This window comes from Prenolepis imparis, unplaced genomic scaffold, assembly GCF_030444845.1.
Source record: "Prenolepis imparis isolate NDT839.2.m4 unplaced genomic scaffold, iyPreImpa1.0 SCAF_11, whole genome shotgun sequence".
NCBI classification, from domain to species: Eukaryota; Metazoa; Arthropoda; class Insecta; order Hymenoptera; family Formicidae; genus Prenolepis; species Prenolepis imparis.
In genome coordinates, this window is record NW_028141169.1 from 12,622,444 (window position 1) to 12,633,223 (window position 10,780).

Below are 10,780 nucleotides of genomic sequence, written 5' to 3' on the forward strand. Positions count from 1 at the left end.
ATTTAATTAAATTAGATGTGTGATAAGTTTAATCATTCTAATTACTTATTTGAAATACATTGAATGCATTTTCATTAAGAATTTGACTTTTCTTTCAATATTTAATAATTTCGTTTTTACGATAGTGGTCTCATATAAATATTTATATAATTAAGTTAAATTAAATGTGTGATAAGTATAATCATTTAAATTATTTATTTGAAAGTCATTGAATGCATTTTCATTAAGAATTTGACTCTTGCGTAATATAATTGTGCGCCGTATGAAATTCGCGGCATAAAAGTTTTAATTTTCAATATGTTAAGACGCGCCAAAAATTATTCGTTTATATATTTTAGCAGTACATTGATTGCACATTATGATGGTACCATCAGCATACCAGCCTACAAACTTTTTGATCTAATATACTCAAAATGAATCCGCGCCGTAAGGGGTTCTCAGTTTAAAAATTTTAATTGACAATATTTTAAAACGCGCCAAAAATTATTCTTTCATATATTTTAACAGTACATTGTCTACACATTATGATGGTACCATCAGAATACCAGCCTACATGATTTTACCTTTATGATTGAATATACGTAATATAATTGTGCGCCGTATGAGATTCGCGGCTTAAAAATTTTTAAATTACATCAACTGCACATTATGATGGTACCATCAGCATACCAACGAATAAACTTTTCGATCTAATATACGTAAAATGAATCCGCGCCGTATGGGATCCGCGGTTTAAAAATTTTAGTTTTCAATTGTTTAAAGCGAGCCAAAAATTATTCTTTAATATATTTTAACATTACATTGACTGCACATTATGATGGTACCATCAGCATACCAGCGTACAAACTTTTCGATCTAATATACGTAAAATGAATCCGCGCCGTATGGGATCCGCGGTTTAAAAATTTTAATTTTCAATTGTTTAAAGCGAGCCAAAAATTATTCTTTCATATATTTTAACATTACATTGACTGCACATTATGATTTTACCATCAGCATACCAGCGTACACCTTTTTAGTATAATACACGTAATATAATTGTACCACGTATGGGATCCGCGGTTTAAAAATTTTAATTTTCAATTGTTTAAAGCGAGCCAAAAATTATTCTTTCATATATTTTAACATTACATTGACTGCACAATATGATGGTACCATCAGAATACCAGCGTACAAACTTTTCGATTTAATATACGTAAAATGAATCCGCGCCGTATGGGATCCGCGGTTTAAAAATTTTAATTTTCAATTGTTTAAAGCGAGCCAAAAATTATTCTTTCATATATTTTAACATTACTTTGACTGCACATTATGATTGTACCATCAGCATACCAGCGTACAAACTTTTTGGTATAATACACGTTATATAATTGTGCCCCGTATGGGGTCCGCGGTTTAAAAATTTTAATTTTTAATTGTTTAAAGCGAGCCAAAAATTATTCTTTCATATATTTTAACATTACATTGACTGCACAATATAATGGTACCATCAGCATACCAGCGTGCAAACTTTTCGATCTAATATACGCAAAATGAATCCGCGCCGTATGGGATCCGCGGTATAAAAATTTTAATTTTCATTTGTTTAAAGCGAGCCAAAAATTATTCTTTAATATATTTTAACATTACATTGACTGCACATTATGATGGTACCATCAGCATACCAGCGTACAAACTTTTCGATCTAATATACGTAAAATGAATCCGCGCCGTATGGGATCCGCGGTTTAAAAATTTTAATTTTCAATTGTTTAGAGCGAGCCAAAAATTATTCTTTAATATATTTTAACATTACATTGACTGCACATTATGATGGTACCATCAGCATACCAGCGTACAAACTTTTCGATCTAATATACGTAAAATGAATCCGCGCCGTATGGGATCCGCGGTTTAAAAATTTTAATTTTCAATTGTTTAAAGCGAGCCAAAAATTATTCTTTCATATATTTTAATATTACATTGACTGCACAATATGATGGTACCATCAGCATACCAGCGTACAAACTTTTCGATCTAATATACGTAAAATGAATCCGCGCCGTATGGGATCCGCGGTTTAAAAATTTTAATTTTCAATTGTTTAAAGCGAGCCAAAAATTATTCTTTCATATATTTAAACATTACTTTGACTGCACATTATGATTGTACCATCAGCATACCAGCGTACAAACTTTTTGGTATAATACACGTTATATAATTGTGCCCCGTATGGGGTCCGCGGTTTAAAAATTTTAATTTTCAATTGTTTAAAGCGAGCCAAAAATTATTCTTTCATATATTTTAACATTACATTGACTGCACATTATGATGGTACCATTAGCATACCAGCGTACAAACTTTTCGATCTAATATACGTAAAATGAATCCGCGCCGTATGGGATCCGCGGTTTAAAAATTTTAATTTTCAATTGTTTAAAGCGAGCCAAAAATTATTCCTTCATATATTTTAACATTACATTGACTGCACAATATAATGGTACCATCAGCATACCAGCGTACAAACTTTTCGATCTAATATACGCAAAATGAATCTGCGCCGTATGGGATCCGCGGTATAAAAATTTTAATTTTCAATTGTTTAAAGCGAGCCAAAAATTATTCTTTCATATATTTAAACATTACTTTGACTGCACATTATGATTGTACCATCAGCATACCAGCGTACAAACTTTTTGGTATAATACACGTTATATAATTGTGCCCCGTATGGGGTCCGCGGTTAAAAATTTTAATTTTCAATTGTTTAAAGCGAGCCAAAAATTATTCTTTCATATATTTTAACATTACATTGACTGCACATTATGATTTTACCATCAGCATACCAGCGTACAAACTTTTCGATCTAATATACGCAAAATGAATCTGCGCCGTATGGGATCCGCGGTATAAAAATTTTAATTTTCAATTGTTTAAAGCGAGCCAAAAATTATTCTTTCATATATTTAAACATTACTTTGACTGCACATTATGATTGTACCATCAGCATACCAGCGTACAAACTTTTTGGTATAATACACGTTATATAATTGTGCCCCGTATGGGGTCCGCGGTTAAAAATTTTAATTTTCAATTGTTTAAAGCGAGCCAAAAATTATTCTTTCATATATTTTAACATTACATTGACTGCACATTATGATTTTACCATCAGCATACCAGCGTACAAACTTTTCGATCTAATATACGTAAAATGAATCCGCGACGTATGGGATCCGCGGTTTAAAAATTTTAATTTTCAATTGTTTAAAGCGAGCCAAAAATTATTCTTTCATATATTTAAACATTACTTTGACTGCACATTATGATTGTACCATCAGCAAACCAGCGTACAAACTTTTTGGTATAATACACGTTATATAATTGTGCCCCGTATGGGGTCCGCGGTTTAAAAATTTTAATTTTCAATTCTTTAAAGCGAGCCAAAAATTATTCTTTCATATATTTTAACATTACATTGACTGCACATTATGATTTTACCATCAGAATACCAGCGTACAAACTTTTCGATCTAATATACGTAAAATGAATCTGCGCCGTATGGGATCCGCGGTTAAAAATTTTAATTTTCAATTGTTTAAAGCGAGCAAAAATTATTCTTTAATATATTTTAACATTACATTGACTGCACATTATGATGGTACCATCAGCATACCAGCGTACAAACTTTTCGATCTAATATACGTAAAATGAATCCGTGCCGTAAGGGATCCGCGGTTTAAAAATTTTAATTTTCAATTGTTTAAAGCGAGCCAAAAATTATTCTTTCATATATTTTAACATTACATTGACTGCACATTATGATGGTACCATTAGCATACCAGCGTACAAACTTTTTAGTATAATACACGTAATATAATTGTGCCCCGTATAAGGGTCCGCGGTATAAAAATTTTAATTTTCAATTGTTTAAAGCGAGCCAAAAATTATTCTTTCATATATTTTAACATTACTTTGACTGCACATTATGATTGTACCATCAGCATACCAGCGTACAAACTTTTTAGTATAATACACGTAATATAATTGTGCCCCGTATAAGGGTCCGCGGTATAAAAATTTTAATTTTCAATTGTTTAAAGCGAGCCAAAAATTATTCTTTCATATATTTTAACATTACTTTGACTGCACATTATGATTGTACCATCAGCATACCAGCGTACAAACTTTTTGGTATAATACACGTTATATAATTGTGCCCCGTATGGGGTCCGCGGTTTAAAAATTTTAATTTTCAATTCTTTAAAGCGAGCCAAAAATTATTCTTTCATATATTTTAACATTACATTGACTGCACATTATGATTTTACCATCAGCATACCAGCGTACAAACTTTTCGATCTAATATACGTAAAATGAATCCGCGCCGTATGGGATCCGCGGTTTAAAAATTTTAATTTTCAATTGTTTAAAGCGAGCCAAAAATTATTCTTTAATATATTTTAACATTACATTGACTGCACATTATGATGGTACCATCAGCATACCAGCGTACAAACTTTTCGATCTAATATACGTAAAATGAATCCGCGCCGTATGGGTTCCGCGGTTTAAAAATTTAATTTTCAATTGTTTAAAGCGAGCCAAAAATTATTCTTTCATATATTTTAACATTACTTTGACTGCACATTATGATTGTACCATCAGCATACCAGCGTACAAACTTTTTGGTATAATACACGTAATATAATAGTGCCCCGTATGGGGTCCGCGGTTTAAAAATTTTAATTTTCAATTGTTTAAAGCGAGCCAAAAATTATTCTTTCATATATTTTAACATTACATTGACTGCACAATATAATGGTACCATCAGCATACCAGCGTACAAACTTTTCGATCTAATATACGCAAAATGAATCCGCGCCGTATGGGATCCGCGGTATAAAAATTTTAATTTTCAATTGTTTAAAGCGAGCCAAAAATTATTCTTTCATATATTTTAACATTACATTTACTGCACATTATGATTTTACCATCAGCATACCAGCGTACAAATTAGATATTAATTATAAGTACTATCTGTTTAATTGCTAACGAGCATAACACATTATGTTATTTTATTACGCGATGTTAAACTTGAGTAAGCGATATTCATAATTGCAAGAAATATTAATGGACGATCACTGGAATATTACTTAATACATTCAATCGCGATTAATATCTTTAATCAGTTTTTCGAAATTTGAAATTAATATGTATGTATGTCTGGTTCCGTACACACACATATAAATGACACACTTGATATTACAATCGCAGTGATTACGAAATCGAAATATTGAATCATTTATAATATAAATTTAAATACACAGTAATAATTTAGACGATGGTTCAAGTACAAATGTTACAACCTATAATGGTTTTTGAATTTGGCGCGCGGCGCGCTGAGTGTCGACTGACGTAGATACTACGTCACGTCCTTCGTCCCTCGCGTCCTCGCGATAGTCACGGTATCGCGCTCAATCGGCTCCGCATTTTTCACGCGTTTTTCCCGTTAAGAATGAATTCCGCGTACAAACGAATGTTGGGAGTATTGAATCGTGCCACGGGCAATTAGCAGGAAGTATTAATTAACTCGTGCGATCACGGTTAATCAACCTACGATAGTCTGCATCCGCCGGGCTACGCCGCTTAGCCGCTTTTTCTCCGAATCGATCGATCTCATTGAACATTCTATTTATTAAGAGGTATGTATCATTTGGCGTCATTTATTTGTACGAATCGCATCGTGTTCAAGCTTTTGTGCTTTGGGAAAACTATATTTTGGATGTGAGATATTTAATCAATACATAATTTATCGTTTTCAGATGATTGTGTCGCGCGCGAACCGCGCGAAGTTTGCGCCGCACAAAGTGTTGCATTACGTCACGATGTACTACGTCACAGCGTACTACTTCACTACATATCGCGAATATCGAAAGTGGCGGATGGTTATATATCGTCGTTATTTATCCGTTGTTATTTATGCAATCCGGTGCGTAGTGCGTGCAATCGGTGTCGAGAATGCCGTACAAAGTAACGGGTGATCGTTCTATCGTATTATTTAATGCGGGAAATCGAAATCTGTAATGCCTGGTCGATGGAAATGCATCTCGGCGAACGATTTCCGAAACGACGCAACAATCAACGAGAATATGGCAGCGTTTCAACGACTGGTGAGCAAATTGACTTTATTTACCTGATTATATCATTGTCATTTATCTGAAATATATATTAGCCAGCTCATAAAAACCGCTAATATAATAATAACATAATATTGTTTAGGATATAAATTGATTTTTGAGATTAGCTCAGAAATAAATTTACATTATACATATATACATATATTTAAATTTATAATTTTCGATAAGCACTCGCATTAAAAATTTCATAAATATCTTAGTTATTTTTTATTTTTTATTTTTTTTCAAAAAACGCAATAATATAACATTGGTTAAAAAAATCTATTTTTTAAATTAGCTCAGAAAGAAATTTAAATTATACATTATATATATTTTCAATAAGCATTCGTATTAACAATCTCATGAATATTTTAATGACTTCTAAAAAGTCTCTAATGAAAACGATTCTATGGAATTTAATTAAATGAGATGTGTGAAAAGTTTAATCATTTTAATAACTTATTTGAAAGACATTGAATGCATTTTCATGAAGAATTTGACTCTTCCTTTATTATGTAATAATTTCATATTTTCTATATTGGTTCCATCTGAATATTTATATAATTAAATTAAATTAGATGTGTGATAAGTTTAATTATCTTAATTACTTATTTGAAAGACATTGAATGCATTTTCATTAAGAATTTGACTCTTGCTTCATTATGTAATAATTTCATTTTTACGATATTGGTCCCATCTGAATATTTATATAATTTAATTAAATTAGATGTGTGATAAGGTTAATCATTTTAATTACTTATTTGAAAGACATTGAATGGATTTTCATTAAGAATTTGACTCTTGTTTCATTATGTAATAATTTCATTTTTACGATATTGGTCCCATACAAATATTTATATAATTTAATTAAATTAGATGTGTGATAAGTTTAATCATTTTAATTACTTATTTGAAAGACATTGAATACATTTTCGTTAGGAATTAGACTATTGCTTCATTATGTGATAAATTTATTTTTACGATATTGGTCCCAAATAAATATTTATATAATTAAGTTAAATTAGATGTGTGATAAGTTTAATTATCTTAATTACTTATTTGAAAGACATTGAATGCATTTTCATTAAGAATTTGACTCTTGCTTCATTATGTAATAATTTCATATTTTCTATATTGGTTCCATCTGAATATTTATATAATTAAATTAAATTAGATGTGTGATAAGTTTAATTATCTTAATTACTTATTTGAAAGACATTGAATGCATTTTCATTAAGAATTTGACTCTTGCTTCATTATGTAATAATTTCATTTTTACGATATTGGTCCCATCTGAATATTTATATAATTTAATTAAATTAGATGTGTGATAAGGTTAATCATTTTAATTACTTATTTGAAAGACATTGAATGGATTTTCATTAAGAATTTGACTCTTGTTTCATTATGTAATAATTTCATTTTTACGTTATTGGTTCCATTTATATATTTATACAATTTAAATAAATGAGATCTAAGATTATTTCAATCATTTTAATTACTTATTTTAAAGACAATGAATGCATTTTCATTAAGAATTTGACTCTTCTTTCATTATTTAATAATTTCATTTTTATGATATTGGTCCCATTTAAATATTTATATAATTTAATTAAAATAGATGTGTGATAAGTTCAATCATTTTAATTATATATTTGGAAGTCATTGAATGCATTTTCATCAAGAATTTGACTCGTGCTTCATTATGTAATAATTTCATTTTTACGATAGTGGTCCCATTTCAATATTTATATAATTTAATTAAATTAGATGTGTGATAAGTTTAATCATTCTAATTACTTATTTGAAAAATATTGAATGCATTTTCATTAAGAATTTGACTCGTGCTTCATTATATAATAAAATCATATTTACGATATTGGTCCCATCTGAATATTTATATATTTTGTGTGCTGCTACAATTTGAATTTTATTTATATGTTACAGATCAACATAACTGACTGTCTTGATAATCTGAGAGGAGGAGGTCTGGGAAACATTGGGCACGAGTCGAACAATCATGGAGTGAGTATTTATTGACTTTATTTAGTTCAATTACTAAATAAAAATTTATAAAATAAAATAAAATAAAATAATTAAATTATTATAAATCAAATAAAAAATAATTATAAATTAAATAAAAATTTAATAATTGTAAATTAAATAAAAATTATAAATTAAATAAAAATTTATAAAATTATTCAACTATATTTCTACTTGCTCTCTATTGTAGGCATGGAAAATAAAATCCAATGCGTACAGTAATAATTTTCTAAAATATTTGGCGCTACTACAATTTGAATTTTAATTGTATGTTACAGATCAACTTAACTGACGACTGATGATCTTGACAATCTGAGAGGAGGAGGAGGTCTGGGGGAGACGTCGGGCACCAGCGGAGCAACTATTGTGTAAGTATTTATTATTAATTCAATTATTATTAAATAAATATTTATAAATTTTTTTAATTATATTGCTGTTTATTATTTGTATGCATCGAATATAAAATTTAATGCATACAAAATAATAATTTTTTTAAGTGTTAATTATTTTGAGCAGTTCTATAATATATAATTTGAATTTTATTTATATGTTACAGATCAACGTAGCTTCAATGCAGTTAACTCCGCTATTGTGCATCGACCGGTGAGTGAAAAATTATTTTATTACAAAAGGTAACGGTTTTGTAGAGATTAGATTGTGTGGAAATGTGTAGATCTAGATTGTAGCTTGTGTATAGACTGTAGATTTTGTAGATAGTTCCGTTACCTTAAAATGAATGGGTTATTAAAGATTAAAAGTATAATAAAGATTATGAATACAGTTTAAGAATTACAGTTTAAGAAAAGGAAAAGAAATATTTTATATAGTAATACATAATATATTCAATCTAATTTATTTTAAAAGAACATACTAACAATTATATTAATTGTATGTGTGATTATAAATTTTAAATGATTAAATAATTATAATTACTTATTATTATAATGTACAGATTTTATATTATATATTTTGTAATCCATTCATTTATGTTGTTTGATCATTTGAGTTTACATTAGTTAAAATAAAGTTATATTTTAAAATATATAACATATCAGATATTTTGCGAATATTTTGAGAATATATAATAATTTTGGACTAAAAGAAAAAGTAATAGTGATATAAAATTTGCAGAAAAATTCATGATAATATCTTAAAATTTTTAGTACGAATTATGTTATTTTATTTTATTTTTTTTTACTTTTGTGATTCATCGATTGCGCTATCGTGTAATTCGGAAATAAACTGCAAACCGCGAATATATTAAAATTGATTATCGAATTTTCGCGGATTCATAACAAAGAACGTACAAAATTCCTTTTATATATAATATTAATTTATTATAATTTTCATTAAAGGGGGGTGTTATCGATATTATAGAATAGTAATTATTAAGAAATGACAGTTATTACTAATGAAGCACATATGGTGTGCTTGACATCGCCATAAAATTGAGCGATATGATCGGCAACACGACGGTCTAACAATAAGACACAATCGGACGGTAGTGTCGCGCGTTCAAGTGCGGGAGTGTCGTTCAAAGTATCGCGCGTTTAAGTGCGGGAGTGTCGTTCAAAGTATCGCGCGTTATCATCAATCAGCAGACTTTGACTTGAATTATTGGACAATCCTGATCAATCTGACCTGAGAGGAGGAGCAGGACTAGGAGGCATCAGGCACCGGCGGAGCAACTTTGTGGTGAGTGTTTATTATTTATATAATATTTATGTAATATGATGTATATGTATAATATTTGACTTGTTATAAATCACGTATTTTTTTACGCATAGATATTATATAATTCTATTTATAATTGAATAATTTAAATAAAGGAAAATTAGAGAGAAATAACTCTATATGTATAAATATTATAAAAGTTTTTTATATTTAAAAAAATAATCTTTACAAAATTTATAAAATTATTCAATTATATATACCTATCTACTGATTATTGTACGCGTCGAATATAAAATTTAATGTGTAAAATACTAATTAGATATTAAAATACTAATTAGATAATAATTATTTAAAACGCTATTATAATTTATATTCTATTTGTATGTTACAGATCAACGTAGCTTCGGTGCAGTTATCTCCTCTGCTGTTGAACATCGATTGGTAAGTGATAAACTATTATTTTATTACGAGGTAACGGTTTCATAAATATTTGATTGTAGAGATGTAGATTTAGAATGTAGATTGTAGACTGTAGATTGTAGATAGTTACTATCCGTTACCTCAAAATGAAAAAACACACAATTAATTAGGATGAATATTTCAATTTAAAAAAAAAGATAATTTATGTAGTCTTTTTTAAATATTTTCTATTATCGAAGTGAGAATTATTTTATTCATGTTTTCTCATATATTTAAATGCGCTCTTTCTTTCTTCATCTTTTTTAACAAGTTTTAATTATTATGTGCAATGATTAATTTTTTTGATTGTTTAATGTCGCGATTTAATTATCATAACTTCAAGTTATGACACTTCTTTTTTTAAACACCGGAAAGAAACAAGTGCGCGCTACGCGCATTCTTCGATTTTATATACTAGTTACTAGAACAACACAATCGCGCGCTACGCG

The 10,780-nt window shown here is 28.9% G+C and overlaps 1 long non-coding RNA gene across 1 annotated transcript; it reads left to right on the forward strand.

The window, feature by feature from the left end:
* Window positions 1-8,502: 8,502 nt before the first annotated feature.
* On the forward strand, window positions 8,503-10,286 carry LOC145942741 (uncharacterized). Its single transcript, XR_014426416.1, has 4 exons — window positions 8,503-8,566; window positions 8,755-8,801; window positions 9,554-9,893; window positions 10,264-10,286. It is a non-coding gene; the product is annotated as an uncharacterized LOC145942741 (long non-coding RNA).
* The last annotated feature ends 494 nt before the right edge of the window (window positions 10,287-10,780 follow it).